The sequence below is a fragment of the Cherax quadricarinatus genome, chromosome 82 (assembly GCF_038502225.1).
Source record: "Cherax quadricarinatus isolate ZL_2023a chromosome 82, ASM3850222v1, whole genome shotgun sequence".
Lineage (NCBI taxonomy): Eukaryota > Metazoa > Arthropoda > Malacostraca > Decapoda > Parastacidae > Cherax > Cherax quadricarinatus.
The window spans coordinates 15,788,143-15,805,075 of NC_091373.1; positions in this window are offsets into that span (position 1 = coordinate 15,788,143).

Here is a 16,933-nt window from a genome sequence, read left to right on the forward strand (position 1 = left end):
TTCATCTTCCAAAAAATCTGTCTCTATACTCCCTATCAAATCCTCTCATAGTCCTTCTGTCGTCCAGTGACAGGCTGAGTTTCCTTAAAATGACTTCTCCTCATGAGACGTACCCCTTAGCTCCGGGAGTAGTCTCGTTGCAAACCTCTGTACTTTCTCCAATTTCTCGATATACTTGACCACATGTGAGTTCCATATTGATGCTAATACTCTAGGATGGCCCTAACATACAAGATATATAGTGTGATGAACGAATCCCTACTTTGATGTCTAAAAGCTAGTCTTAGATTTGCCAAACGCGCATCTGCTGCATCAGTTATTTGGTTGATGTGTGCTTCAGGCGATATATACAAATACATGTGTGTGTGTGTGTGTGTGTGTGTGTGTGTGTGTTTGTGAATGCAAATACATGTAGTTTCAGGGTTCGAGTGTTACCTTCTGGCCCCGCTTCTCGACTTTCCGCACGCCAGATTCACTCCCTCTCTATGCTCGTGAGCTCTATCGTATTTGCATGGAGACTGCAGCCACCACTTCTTCGTCGAAATTATTCAACTTCATGACCTCTCTGAGGCTGAAGAAATACTTCCTGACATCCCTGTGTCTACTCACGAATACCTGCTTCTAACCTCTCAAACAACCTGTCCATGTCTACCCTATCAGTTTCTTTGAGTATTACGTATACTGTTAAAATGTCTGTGCTTCAGTCCTCAACACCATTAGGTTTAATTCCATTAGCCCTTACCTCTGGAACCAGCTTCGTTGCATACCTCTACATTTTCTACAGTCACTTAACTTGTTTCGTCATCTTTATTTTTCATGCCGTTGCTGCATCTACCAAGATGGGTCGTACACATGTTGTATACAGGGCCTGGAATGACTCTGTTGTGCATCCTAAAGGCTACTTTTATATTTGCCAGGAAAGCATTGGCTGCAGAGGTTATTCGGTTGATATTGTAATTTTCTAGGAACTTTTTTCAACCCTAGGTGTTCCTCTTTGAATATCGTCTGCAGCCTCTGTCCTCTGTGTCTAAATTCTAGTTCCAGTCTTCTTGCCTAATCCAAAGTTTTCATAACCTTGCATTTGCTTGTGGTGAATTCTAGCAACCACTTGTCTGACTAATCTTGTAATTTATCCAGCTCCATTTGTAGCCTTTGCCTGCCCATCTCTGTTTTTATTCTGCTCATTAGTATTACAGCAGTAGCAAACAGAGATACATCTAACTCAGTCCCATCTGGTATGTCATTCATATAATTAAGAAACAGTCATGGTCCTACTCTTGTGACATTTTAGTGTGCAAACATTTCGCTCCTGGAGAGCGAAACGTTGCCACAATAAACTGCCACATTAGTATCATGCGTGTCCTTTTACCTAATATTATGTCGGTAATCCTGCCATTATTAGTTACTCTTCTCCAATCTGACATGTCTTCGCGGACAATCACTCTTTGCTTCCTTCCCTTAAGGTACACTCTGATTCACTGAATACGTTCCCCGTTATTCCCGCCCACACCAAGTTTTTGCTCTATTGTCTTGTGTTGTACTGTATCCAATGCCCTCTTACAGTCTAAAAATAAAATCATCCACCCATCACTCTCTCCTCTGTCTCACTTCTATCACTTGTACGTGAGCGCGCGCTCGTGTGTACTCGCTTATATGTAGTTACAGGGGTCGATTCACAGCTCCTGGGCCTCGCTATTCGCTGGTCGGTACTAAGTTCACTCTCTCCTGGCTTCGAAAGCGTTATTTTACCTATTATTAAAGCTATGTATGGCCCTTGCCTCAACCACTCCGCACTCCAGGGCATGATTCCCTTAGCCTTTCCATGTAGGATATACCCCTTAGATCCGGAACTAGTCTCGTTGCAGTCTTACGCGCTTTCTCCAACTTCTTGACGTACTTGACCAGTGTGGGTTTCATACTTGTACTGCATACCCCAATATGGGCCTGACATACAACGTATACAGTGTGATGAATGACTCCTTGCTTAGATCTCTGAAAGCTAGCTAATGTGTATACACGCACACACACATTTACACACACACACACACACACACACACACACACACACACACACACACACAATGCACTCAAATTAACGAAGGTATCCAGTTTTAATACGTGTACTATTGCGTACATTGTGTGTTTGCAAGACGGAAGAAGTGACTGAGACGAAGTAAAAACTCACGTCATGAGGATTGTTTAAACAAAATTACTGGATAGGTTAGAAGTATATTCTTGCAGGATTATAAAACGAAACATTTAAGAACTGAATTTATAGGCATTATTTGTCTCCACTTCAAAAAAAAATTAATTTAAAGCCGAAAGTCACATGCATTTTAGTCATGATTTGTGCTGTGCAGGCGATAAGATTTCAGTTCAGAATGTGAAAGGAAAATTGAAATATTGCTTTAGCAAAGAGCACACACTAACTTTAATTTTCGAAGCTCTGATGTTTTGGGCTATACAAACTTCGTCTAACAGATGAGCATGCGACAGAATATGGCTTAAGTGCTATTGCTGAGTTTGAAGCTGGAAGAACACACTACAAGCACCATAAATTGGAATCGGAAACTAGGCTAAGTTTCGGGTTCGTCTTTCACCAAGAAGGACCGAAACGTCTAGTTTTCATATCCAATTCGTTGGTTGAGACTGAGGCAGGTTTCAGTTACATATGGATTCTAACAAGGATTGGAGATAAACAAAAATAAGGTGCAATCTTAAAGCACTAGGAGGCTTTGAATTAGAAAATCTATATAATACAAATAGAAATCAGACGAAGTAGCTTTGATGGAGATACAGTCAGTTTGAAGAGTAAATCATGAGTCAAGACTGACAGGTTATCTACTGTACTTTTATCAGAGTTTACGATTTCTCTGACTCTCTCTCTCTCTCTCTCTCTCTCTCTCTCTCTCTCTCTCTCTCTCTCTCTCCCACTCTTTATTACCTGAAATAAACTTTATATCTCATCAAAGTTCAAATTAAAAGGAAAACCTATCTACACATTCAGCTTTTTGACAGAAATGAAAAAAAAATAGTTTAGACGGAAACTTTTTGCCAGCTGTCAGAGTTTTGCTAGACGTAACCGGATTTAAATGTCGGCATTTTGACAAGAAGAAAATTTCTCCCACTGTCGGTTTTTCGCCCCCTAGGAAAAACACTGCTTGAATCATCATGCTTTTCTTATGGGGCAAGTTTGTTATGAGTAAATTTAATGACGACAACTGGCATTTTGATGTTAGGTTTCGGGCTATATCAGAGAGACAGCAAAAAACAGCAGCAGCAGCAGTAACAGCGAAAGCTGGAATATTGCAAGCAATGCGGACCATAACAGCATCAGTAAGAACAACCGTAGCAACACCAATAAGAACAACAGTAACAACACTAGCAAGAACAACAGTAACAGCACCCGTAAGATAACCAGTAAGAACAACAGTAAGAACACCGGTAAGAACAACAGTAACAGAACCATTAAGACAAACAGTAACAACTCAAGTAAGAACGGTCAGACCAACAGTAACACCAGTAAGAACAGTAATAACACCAGTATGAGGAACAGTAATAACAGCACCAGTAAGAACAGTAATAACAGCACCAGTAAGAAGAACAGTAACAACACCAGTAAAAACAGTAACAACACCAGTAACAACAGCAACAACAGTAAGAACAATAACACCACCAGTAACAACATAAGAACCACCATTAAAAGCACCGGTAACAGAAAAGCAGCAGTAACAACAGCAATACTAGTAATAGCACCATCAGCATCTTGCAAAGCAGCAGCAAGACTCCCACTAATAACAGAAGTACTAGTAACAGCATCAGCAACAGTTCCTCCGCCGCAACAACCACCAGTCACCGCAACAAAAACAGCAGTACTAGCATGAACAGCACAAACAGCAAAATCCCACGCAGCACAAGCAATGACAACATTACTAATCATCAAATTCAAAGGCAACAACAACGACATAAACAGGAGCAACAGTACCAGCAGCAACACCAATAACAGTAACAGAAGCAACACCACAAGTATAAACAGCAGCAGTACCAACAGCAACACTAGTATCAGCAACACTAGCATCAGCAACACTAGCAACAGCCCGCCCATACACAGTGCCACCTTAGTGCAGTGGCGGGTTTTGAGCGGCATTACCTAACGGGGATATTTCCCCTTTCCCTCAGTATTTCTGACACTTATAGCCTTTGACACGGAATTATGGTCCACAACAGGGAATTATGCCCCATGACACGGAATTATGCCCCATGACACGGAATTATGGTCCATGACACGGAATTATGACCCGTGACACGGAATTATGACCCGTGACACGGAATTATGACCCGTGACACGGAATTATGACCCGTGACACGGAATTATGACTCGTGACAAGGAATTATGACCCTTGACACGGAATTATGACCCTTGACACGGAATTATTGATATGGACTGCAGAATGTGAAAAATACTTTGGATACTTGCACTACTTATATGTTAAGGATTTATGTACTATGCGAGTTGGTCACAATAGTAGCAATTTGATAACGATAGTATTGATCGATAGTTAAAAATCTGAATATGATTTGAGTGTTGAATAGTCTAACTACTGCAGGGCTTTTTAAATATAATAAAAAGAACACCAGCAGCAATAAAAGCAGCAGAATCAATAGCAGCAACACCAACAGCAACACTGACATTAGCAGCAACAACAGTAGCACCAAAAAACAGCACTAATAAAGCTGGACGAACAACGGCAGCACTAACAACATTAGCAGTGACAACAGCAGCACCATTAACAACATTAGCAGCAACACTAACATCAGCACTAACAACAGTAATAACCACAGGACGAACTACAGCTGCACTTTAAATATTAGCAGTAACAGAAACAGCAGTACTACCAACAGCAATAATAGTAGGACTAACAACAGTAGCACCAAGAAAAGCAGCAACAGCACTAACAAAGGCAACAGCATCAACAGCAACAGAATCAACAGCAACATCGGCAGTAGCATCTATAGCAACAACAGCAGCAGCATTAACCACAGCAATAATGACAGCAACAGCAGCAGCATCCACAGTATTATCGACGGGAACAGCAGCAACAGTAGCAGCATCAACAGCAGTAGCTATGACGACAGCATCAGCAACGGCATCATAAACATTAACAGCAGCAGTAGCAACAGCAGCAACAGCAGCAACAGCTGCAATAACATCAGCAAATCAGCAGCATCAACAATAACGGCAGCATCAGCAGCAGCAATAAGAACAGCAACAGCAGAAGCAGTGCCAAAAGCAGCAACAGTAGCAGCAACAGCAGAAGCAGTAGCAGCAGCAGCGACAACAGCAGCAACAGAAGTAGCAACAGCAGAAGCAGTAGCAGCAACAACAAGAACATCAGCAGCATCATCAACAGCGAGGCGTCTAACACAAGCAGTGTAACGTCAGCTGAGTTTACCGCGCGCCACCCCGCGTTCAAATTCTATATATTTAGTTTTGACATCAAAGGGCGGCCCATTAATAATTTGATGGCGGCGTCTTTGTACACGCTACGCTTCTTTCCTCCTCCTGCTGAATTTTTCAGCGCTAAATACAGCTTACTCGCGGAATTCCACGTTTTTCTGCTAATAATGTATTGCGCCACGGCTCGTCACAGCGAGGCTTGCAGGCTTGTTGTATTCTATTTAGTTTGGCCATTATGTTAATTATATTATTTTTTTGATAATCGGTTATTATTGACGTTATTAGTAGTAGTTGTATTTACTGTAGAAGCAGCAGAAACAGCAGCAGCAGCAACAGTAACTACAGTGGTATTGCATATCTGTCGTTAATGGTATTTTGCTGTTCTACGTTATCTGTTACTTAAACAAATGAAATATGAGTGTGCGTGTACAACAGGACGTAATACATTCATACCAAAAAAATACCAATAAATCATATTTAAACGGCAAATAACAGCTGATATATTAAAATGTTAGTTAAAAAAAAGAGAATTTGCCTTAAAGCAGAATATCTTCTAATAATTAATAAAAAATAATGTTAATCTGGGAAAAATGTAAGTTATTAGATTAGGAAAATTCAGAGATGCCACACTCCACTGAAATAATGAGATGAGCCATCAGAAGAGGCAACTTATAGTGACAAGTGCTGTCAGTACAGAAGACAGTCATGACTCGCGAAATCTCAATAACACGACTACAAATAAACCAGGTAATGGGGAGGAGTTAGAACCTCTGGCCTGTGAGTTTTAGGACACATTCATTTAGAAGACAGTCAGCTCTGTCTTGATCAGTCGGAATACAAATGTCTCTTGACGCGTACCAGAATTTGGTCATTTGACCGAGGCATTCAGCTGGCTAGCTGGTGTACCCCTTCCCAACTAGACATCATCATTTGATGTTCTTGCTATATATGTTGCTTTAGCTACTTCCTTATTGGGGTCGAATAGGTCACTCGCGGCGAAACGTCTCGTTTAGTAAATGCCATGACTGTGCCTTCGTCACCATCTCCGAAGGCTGTTTACTTTTCAACTTAACGTGAAAAATATTTTTTGTGTTGGTTTAAGTATTTACATTATTTATTTGTATCGAAGTTTCAAGATGGCTACCTAGAGAATGTGAAACGGACGTGTGCAGGACGTATACAGAACGCCTACAGGACATATGCAGGACGTGAACAGGACATGTGAGCCGGTTACGTCCGCCCTGTCGTTTATGTAACCAGTAAACCTTATATTAGTCTAAACCTCTCTAATATAACCTACTTAGGTAATGTTTCTGTCTTTCACTTTATACCCAAAATTTAATAAGATAATACGATAACGATAACGTATTTTGTGACATAATATGCAATATACAAGATATCCTATGGACGAACATTCTCTGGCTCACAAGATGAGGAGGGAGGTACTGGGATAGAGGGAGACGAGGGAGGGAGATACTGGGATAGAGGTAGAGAAAGAGGGAGGGAGGTACTGGGATAGAGGGAGAGGAGGTAGGGAGGTACTGGGATAGAGGGAGAGAAGGAGGTAGGGAGGAAGGTATGGGATAGAGGGAGAGAAGGAGGGATAGAGGGAGAGAAGGAGGGAGGGAGGGAGGGAGGGAGGGAGGGAGGGAGGGAGGCACTGGGATAGAGGTAGAGAGGGAGGGAGGGAGGCACTGGGATAGAGGTAGAGAGGGAGGGAGGGAGGTACTGGGATAGAGGGAGAGAAGGAGGTAGGGAGGAAGGTATGGGATAGAGGGAGAGAAGGAGGTAGGGAAGAAGGTATGGGATAGAGGGAGAGAAGGAGGTAGGGAGGAAGGTATGGGATAGAGGGAGAGAAGGAGGTAGGGAGGAAGGTATGGGATAGAGGGAGAGAAGGAGGTAGGGAGGATGGTATGGGATAGAGGGAGAGAAGGAGGTAGGGAGGAAGGTATGGGATAGAGGGAGGGAGGGTGGGTGGTAGGTACTGGGATAGAGGAAGAGATGGAGGGAGGGAGGTACTGGGATAGAGGGAGAGAAGGAGGGAGGGAGGGAGGGAGGGAGGCAAGAGGGAGAGAAGGAGGGAGGGAGGGAGGGAGGCAAGAGGGAGGGAGGGAGGGAGGCAAGAGGGAGGGAGGGAGGGAGGCAAGAGGGAGAAGGTGGGAGGACAGGGAGATGTAACAAACGTGACAGCTATAGGTCCACCCCACACACACACACACAAAAAAAAAAAAAAAAAGCCAAGTGTCAATCGACAAGTGCCTTTGACAATTAGTAACTACACACGATCAGTGACTCGACCCCTGCAACAACAAATGAGTGCACACGCACACGTACTCACTGTTTCGAAAGTCTGTTCACATCGATAATAAGGACGAAATTAGACAAGCGCATAGAGTTAGAACATATTCGTCACTAATTTCTCATTCCCTCATATTATCTGCAGTGACCAAGGTCCCAGGACCGAAACATATCCAGTAAATAAGTGCATGCACACCTGCGTCCTGTCATCCATTTCTTGTATTCCTATGCACAGCTGTATGATGGGGCACAAAGCATACAAATGAAAATATCCAAGTGAGTAGTAATTAATCAACTATTCATTCCTTGTACTTATTAATATATACACTAGAGTACACCCCACAATGTTATAGGAAAAAGGCTACGTAAACTTTATTATAGTTCTGGTCTTGTTAGAGCAGTAGTGGTTCTTCTTGTGGTTTATAGGTGTGTGCAGTAGAGGTGCAGCTGTTGTGTACAGTAAGAAGCTGCAGTAGTGTACAAAAGGACGTAGATGTAGTGTACAGTAAGACACAGCTACAATGTACAACAGGATGCAATTGCAGTGTACAGTAAGACACAGCTACAATGTACAACAGGATGCAATTGCAGTGTACAGCAGGACGCAGCTGCAGTGTACAGTAGGACGCAACTGTAATGTACAGCAGGACGCAGCTGCAGTATACAGCAGGACACAGCTGTAGCACTCGTCCTAAGAATTTCCATATTATGCATAGAGATATTAAGAGAGTGCTTGGGGATACCAACAGTGAGCTGAGGATACCAACAGTGAGCTGAGGATACCAACAATGAGCTGGGGATACAAACAGTGGGCTGAGGATACCAACAGTGAGCTGGGGATACCAACGGTGAGCGTGGAGATTCTGACAGTGAGTGTGGGGATATCAACAGTAAGCGTGGGATACCAACAGTGAATGTAGATATACCAACAGTGAGTGTTGAGATACCAACAGTGACTGTGGGGATACCAACAGTGTCAGGATACCAACAGTTAATGTGGGGATACCAACAGTGAGTGTCAGGATACCAACAGTTAATGTGGGGATACCAACAGTGAGTGTCAGGATACCAACAGTTAATGTGGGGATACCAACAGTGAGTGTCAGGATACCAACAGTTAATGTGGGGATACCAACAGTGTCACCTCAGTGTCCGAACCATTTGCTGCTTCATGTGTTACCTCATTTTTTATCTTATTTATGGAAGATGTTCTACACATGAAGGACTCCAATCCATTTACCTTTTTCCCACCAAATATCTGCATCTTCCATTATCTTCAGTGGCTTGTTTGATCTTAAATATAAATTTTAATATGCTTATGTAACCTGCCTTATCCTTATCTAGCCTAAATTAACCTAAAGGAGTGTCTCGTTTTTCCTTCTCGTTTGCACTGTACGTTCATGGAATGACGAGGAGTTTTACGTAAGAAAAAGTACTGAATATAATTAGGTTGGAATGTGCTATAATTTTTAGTATGAAAACCCAGATCCATATTTACATTTAAACTGGCTTTGTCACGCTTGATCGAGATGCTCTTTTTTTGAGAGCACGTGAACTGAATCTCCTTGAGTTCTTGGAATTAAAAAACTGTTTTGTGATGCCTAGTCTGAAGAGAGCTACCAGATGCTCGAAAAGAAACTGATGACACAGTTCAGCTACTCCCTAACTGTTCACGTCGAGGAGAACACGTATAATTATCTTGATTTACTATAAGCTACTTGAAAAGTTGTACTAGCTACTTCCTACAAAAATTATTCCTTTAGCATTAGTAGCAGCAGTAGTAGTATTAAGGACACAATCAGCGTTAGAAATAAATGCAGCAACAAAATCAGCATTTTTAGCAGCAGTATCATCAGCAACAATTGTAGCAGCAGCAGTAACGTCAGTAACTGCAGCAGCAGTATCAGTAACTACTGCAGCAGCAGTATCAGTAACTACTGCAGCAGCAGCATCAGTAACTACTGCAGCAGCAGCATCAGTAACTACTGCAGCAGCAGCATCAGTAACTACTGCAGCAGCAGCATCAGTAACTACTGCAGCAGCAGCATCAGTAACTACTGCAGCAGCAGCATCAGTAACTACTGCAGCAGCAGCATCAGTAACTACTGCAGCAGCAGCATCAGTAACTACTGCAGCAGCAGCATCAGTAACTACTGCAGCAGTAACATCAGCAACTACTGCAGCAGCAGCAGTAACATCAGTAACTACTGCAACAGCAGCAGTAACTACTGCAGCAGCAGCAGTAACATCAGCAACTACTGCAGCAACAGTAACATCAGCAACTACTGCACCAGCAGCAGCAGTAACATCAGCAACAGTTGTAGCCACAAACGTAATAAAATCTTAAGTAAAATCTTGAATACTGTATCTCCTTGATAATAAAATATTCAAATGCAAAATTAAATAATAACGTTGTAAGAGCAGAATAATGCCACTGACCGTTTATTACCACACAGCGAAGGCGTTTTATGTATAGTGTATTTAAGATCTATACTGTGGAAAATTCCACAGCTCATTCATTTTCTTCCAAATTTAAACTTTTAACACTGTTGAGCGTCACTTTTTCACGTTTTTGACGTTTCGTTCAACGTCAGTTTTTGACGTTTCGTTCAACGTCAGTTTTTGACGTTTCGTTCAACGTCAGTTTTTGACGTTTCGTTCAACGTCAGTTTTTGACGTTTCGTTCAACGTCAGTTTTTGACGTTTCGTTCAACGTCAGTTTTTGACGTTTCGTTCAACGTCAGTTTTTGACGTTTTGTTCAAAGTCAGTTTTTGACGTTTCGTTCAACGTCAGTTTTTGACGTTTCGTTCAACGTCAGTTTTTGACGTTTCGTTCAACGTCAGTTTTTGACGTTTCACTCAACGTCAGTTTTTGACGTTTCGCTCAACGTCAGTTTTTTGCCGTCTGCTCAAAGTTTATTTCTGAAGTTTTGCTCGATGTCAATTTTTCCCCTCAACGGCGGTTCTTTGATGCTGGTGAGAGGCTCTTGATCCAATTGGAGGCTCTTCATTCAGTGGGAGGCTCTTGATCCAATTGGAGGCTCTTCATTCAGTGGGAGGCTCTTGATCCAGTGAAAGACTCGATCTAGTGAGTCAAAGTATTCCTTCCCCTTCATTGGATCGATCACTGTATCCATAACCAAAGCGCTGTGTGACCCCTATGGCTTTACCGCTTCTTCACAAATCAATCTCAATTTTTAAACGTTTCCTATTTTTCCCAAATCTTATTGTCTTTAACTTAAAGCTAATAAACCTTTAAGTTAGAACAGATAAACCTTTAAACAACGTACAATTAGGCACAGTTAAGAAATTAGAACAGACGGTGAGTCGTCCGGCAACGAGGTGCCCAGGAAAAATATACTTAGATGAAGTGCTCTTCATGCAAGGAATTGGAGTTACAGTTCACTTCCTCTGATCAAACCTGGTTACCTACCATTCCCCGGGGGTTCCTATTACCCTTATAGATTTTACCATTCACAGCAAATATTAATGATAATAATTATTATTGTTTTTCCTTATGAAGTTAGTTGTTCATCATTTATGTAAATGTAATATGTGATATCTTGTCCATGCGCCCATGATAATACTTTAATTCTGTCATTCTTTATCGTCCATAAATGTTATTAAACTGAGAAACTAAAAAAAAATATTCTTTTCAAAGAAGTATAGGCCATTAAATAACTGAGTCACTGAGAGATTTATACTCAAGTTATTTCACGGAAAAATACCATTAGAAACTAAGCACACCATGCAGAAAAAGCCTTCTCAGGTTATCAAACAGAAATCAGAATCGAATATTGTGTGTGTAAAACTGACCAAAGTTCACCTGCACATGCTAAAAGCTCAGTGAACTTTATTTTCCCCTTATTACAGTTCCTCAGGAGCGAAAACTGAAGCCGAGAGTAAGACACATGTGCAACATCTGGGTATCTTTATTGTAGACGTTTCGCCATCCAGTGGCTTATCAATACAAATTCTAGGACATAACTTGAAGACAGTAGAACTATGTACAGAAGATGAGGTAATCAGTCCCTCAACCTAGGAGTAGGTGCGAACAGCACCATAGTCGTGGAGATTCTGAAGCAGAAGAAAGAATCCTGGCGCTTATATAGTAACGTCAGGTGAAGCAGACGAGGGCAAATTCACTGGTAGGCGGGATTCCCCAGTGGAAGTAGGTCCTTCCCAAAGAGATGGGTTAGTTGTAGTAGTAGTTGTCGTAGTTGCTTCAGAATCTCCACGACTATGGTGCTGTTCGCACCTACTCCTAGGTTGAGGGACTGATTACCTCATCTTCTGTACATAGTTCTACTGTCTTCAAGTTATGTCCTAGAATTTGTATTGATAAAGCCACTGGATGGCGAAACGTCTACAATAAAGATACCCAGATGTTGCACATGTGTCTTACTCTCATCTTGTCGGTATTATATACCATTCGTACAAAACTGAAGCCACTCACATGAAATATTTTCAAGACGAAAACTTCGGGGAAAGTAAAAAATAGTGCACACCTGAGTGTTTGTACCGGCACTGGAATAAAACCGAACCAAAATTTGATATTTATGGGCTCATGAAACTTAACAATGCTATAAAAATACGATTTTTTCAATATTCTTCAGCTTCCTTTTCTCATTTATATTCTATTCTCAATTCTCTACAGTAATATAACTGTTTAAAAGAAATGGAATTTGAAAAGTCTTGTGAGCTATTGGACTGGACAGCAATGGAGTGCAAATAAAAATTTTCAAATTGGAACCTGCAGAGTTCAATAACAGCCCAAAACGTCTTTTAAGAAAGATGCGTCAGCAATGAAGTTGTGAAGGCGATCGGATGAAACATTCACAAATTAATGTACGAAAACCAAAATTTTAATTTTTACAATCTTAAAAGAATGGAAAATAACAAAAATTCTAATTTATATTTACCAGTGCTTAGGTTTTTAAGCCAATCCAAGAAACTTTTCTACAGTTACTGCATGGAATCTAATTTGTTTAATGAAATTAGCAAATTAAAACTTACACAGCTCAAAAATCAATGTAAACTTTCCTTAAAGCAAATCTCAACATTGTTGACAACTTGAAGGCGATCAATGGCTTCATTCTTCAGTTATTGCTAGGAATCCAACGAAATGTTAGAAAATTGAAAAAATTGTATATAAAAGCCCTTAAACCTATCGGATATAATTCTCTCTATCCTTATCATTAATGACTAATGCGGTTTAGAAGGATACTAATATTTCATGTAAAATAATGCTACTCCATTTTAAAAGTAAAATTGGCACACTGACCCCTGTAAACGAAAATAAAAATACAAACCTTTTCTACAGAGGATACATCAGAGTTGAAAGATTGAAACTCGTATAAGAGAGTTCTCAAGTTATTGCAGAGAAGCCATATATGTAAATTGTCTATTTATATGACCAATGGACGCCAGTGTTTGCCGACAGTTGAATAAACCTTTCACCAGATTTGAAAATATAGGTGTTCTTACTTTATAAATAAAAATATTGGAAATATTGGTGTTCTTAGTTTATAAACGAAAAAATTGGAAATATAGTTGTTAGATTATGAGCTTAAATATTTAAAAATGAATAAAATAATTTAGGCAAGCACTTAAAAGTACCACATCAGGGACACCCACTAAAGCTTTCAAATTAACTAAAGCGCTGAAATTTCTTTTCTATGTCTCAGCTATTTCTTTCAGTTCGAGAGATCTCAGATTCCTCTCAAGCCGTCTTCCGTTCTACCAAATGTTCTCACTTGATTAGTCTTCGCTGATTTAAAAAGTTCCATATCTTTAGGATTTATATCATACTAGACATTCTCATCGTTTGGAAACCAAATTTGAAAAAAAAAAATAGGTTATGAAAGGATATTAAGTTTTATAGCGTTCACGGACTATATCACTGTAGACAACAAGAGCATTTCTCTCCTTCACGGAAGATGTGTTCATTTAATATATACCTGCAAGCCCCTCCCAAGATGCTCATCAATCACTTGCAAAAACTCATAAAAAAAAAAAAAATTCACACCTGTTAGTAATAACTTATCACAAGTTAAACACACTGAAGAATCTAAGCAGGATAGGAACCATAGGAACTATGGTGTGTTAAGCAACATGGTCACTATCTTGAACACTCTGCTTAAATGTCCACTTATTGAGGAATAAACATAAGCAAATTTCCTAAATTTGTTTGCAACAATTAGTCATCTGTAGATATAAATCCAGATGTACTACTGTTAACGCTTTTGGGGCCTAGTTCCTTGGCCTTTTGTGAATCCATATGCTCTTGCACTATTGTCCACAGGAAGGATATGGCATGCACAGTAAACTAGCTGCTTCGTCAGCAAAATCTAGAATTTAAATCAATATCTTCGAAAGGGCTTTCTTTGCACTCTCTCATTTACTTGTGTAAAGCAGTAAACCTTTGTGCCACAATAAACAGCGTAAAACTTGTCTACATGTTAGAACTTCCCAATCCAAAGAGCTGTGTCTTATTCATCAACTTGATAATGTATACCTTTGATTTAACAATATCCAGTCTAGAGAAAGGTTCACTAAATACAGGTAATAAAAAAATGGAGCTGGTCTGACAGGATGACCTGGTTTCCATATAGTTCGATACGTGACACGTATGTGATCACTCACAGGGAAGTGCACTATTAATCCTTGCATTTAGATCTCTAGCTGCATCTTCACACGAGAAAACAAATCGTCTGCCATACTAATGACCAAAAAAAAAAATCATTTAGCAATTTTTGCGAATGTCTCTTTCACATCTGTATATTCATCCAGAGGAATATGAAAGCTATTGCATTTACCTTTAGTCTTCTACTTCATGGAAGCACTAACATATGTTTGACGTTCTATACCTAGTGCTAATCCAAACCTGGGGGGCCAAATCTTCCTCATTAGTTTACTGGAAGGGGTCGTATAATAAATTGTACTCTAATTTACTACCTCCTGTTCCAAGATGGACTGTGCACGAGTAAAGGAAATTGTGTCATCATGTTACTCCTCTTATATTATATAGACAACAGTCTCCAGAGTACAGAGATTCTATTAATTTGCAAAGGGAGGAAACTGAGTACACTTTTCACTTAATACCTAAGGCCTGTCACCACCCTTATTCTCTGTAAACAAGTGTAGGTGATACCGGGCGCCTCATACCTAGTCCACTTAACAAGTTGCAATATAGCTACTTTCCACAGATAAACTTGGACTCATAATTACTCCTATAAGAATAAACGTATACAGAAGGAAACTCAGCACATGGCAATAAGCCAGACGCTGATACACAGACTCACCACATATTGCATTTCAAAGTTCTAGCAGACATTTCACTAGTGGACTGCTATTATAAACGGGCAGACACTTGAGAAAACAACAAAAAGAGTTACGAATTTTTCCTGGGTGAGTTTGATTCAGCATCTGAGAGCGACTAAGAGTGTTTGCAATACTTTTTACAACTTCCTCGTTCCATTTGTACCTCGTTCCTAGGACTATGAAAATAGATTATCTATACCCTTAGCTTCCCCATTCTGGGCCAGTAGCAGCTGTCCTGGCCACTACGTCACAAGTCACATTGTTTATCTTGTAGATCATATCACCTCAGAAACTAGTTTAAAAATATATAATCATACTACTCAACAAATTTATTCTGAAATTCTATTTTTGACATGTCAACAGAGAGCACAGAATTGTCAGATTGTTCCTAGATTTTCAAATAAATCTAGCTTTCTCTTTTTTTTTCATCTTGTTCTTGGTATTTCAGGGTTTTTTTTCCGTATCACCGGGCCACTCTCCAAGGTATTTTCTATTCCTTCCTTTCCTCCAGACATGTTAAATTTGTTCATGGTAACGTCAAACAATAAGTAATCAGAACTTTCCTATCACATTAAAGTGTTAAAATATCCATGCAATTTCTTCCTCTAGAATATTTAAGTCACTTGTATTAAGTGCTAGCTTAACCTCCAAAAATATAATCAGATTTTTTTCAAAACTGAACATTAATATTTATAAAACGAAAAAAGTTACGTCAAGCGCCACCCGTGGAGAGTCAACATTAAAAATCCCGATAAAATATATAAAATATTAATCTCAGTTTCTCTATAAATTATTCAATCTTCAAATTAATATTAAGGGTCCTTGCTTACCAGATATTTAATTTAAAAATTTAGAGAATTATCATATATATATGAGAAAGCTTGTTTTATAGCATATTTCGACGTCTCCGAGTAATTTATGGTGTTTTCCGACATGTATGAAATTTTAGCTAACACTCTGACAGAAAACATTTATAGTCAAATCAATATACATACAAAGTAATTCAATAATAAAAAATATTGCTAACATTTAATTTTTAATAAAATTGGGGCATTTATGAGCAAGGAACATTCAAGGGGGTACCTCGTGGCTGAAGGGTTCCTTATCTAAGCAACTAAAGGTACCCTCCCTTTCCGTGGATCAAACCTAATTACCTCACAATCCCAGGCTCTCTATATATATAATCCCTACAGATGTAGCATATCTCTATGAATTTAATCTATATTATTCTATAAATAATGTTATTATTCCTCTACACAGGACAACACCAGCAACAAGAACACCCTCTCAATAATAATTTCCTATTCTTAACACACACACACACACACACAATTTCCTGCAATAAACTGCAGCTAATTCGTCATTGATTACACGTGCAACGTGTGACAAAAGCACATCAAAGAGCAACTCAAAGTTCTGACGAGGTTTATATTGTCATACTGAGGGAGAGCCGGCAAGATCCCTCTTCACCTCCCGATAAGCACTTAGTAACACTTATATTCCAAAGACTCGGGCCGGGACAAGACCGGCGAACCTACTACAATACAATGCTTAAATTCCACTTAATTGCCCTGAGTGAAAACTGGATAACTCTGAATTTCCTTAATACACACAAAAGAGTTCCTGTATCAAACAAAGAGAATCAATCACTTTATTGTCACTGGACAAACATACACGCTATATAAGAATAGTTATTTATTACTTGACTCTGAAAATTAGGTGAAGTGCACTAACTTGTACGTGGTCCTTTACAACTCTTGTAGCAGTTTAAGCCAAATTCTTTAGAATTCATTTCAGAAATAAGTCTGATAAATTAGACACATGTGCAACTCTTGGGTATCTTTATTGAGGAAA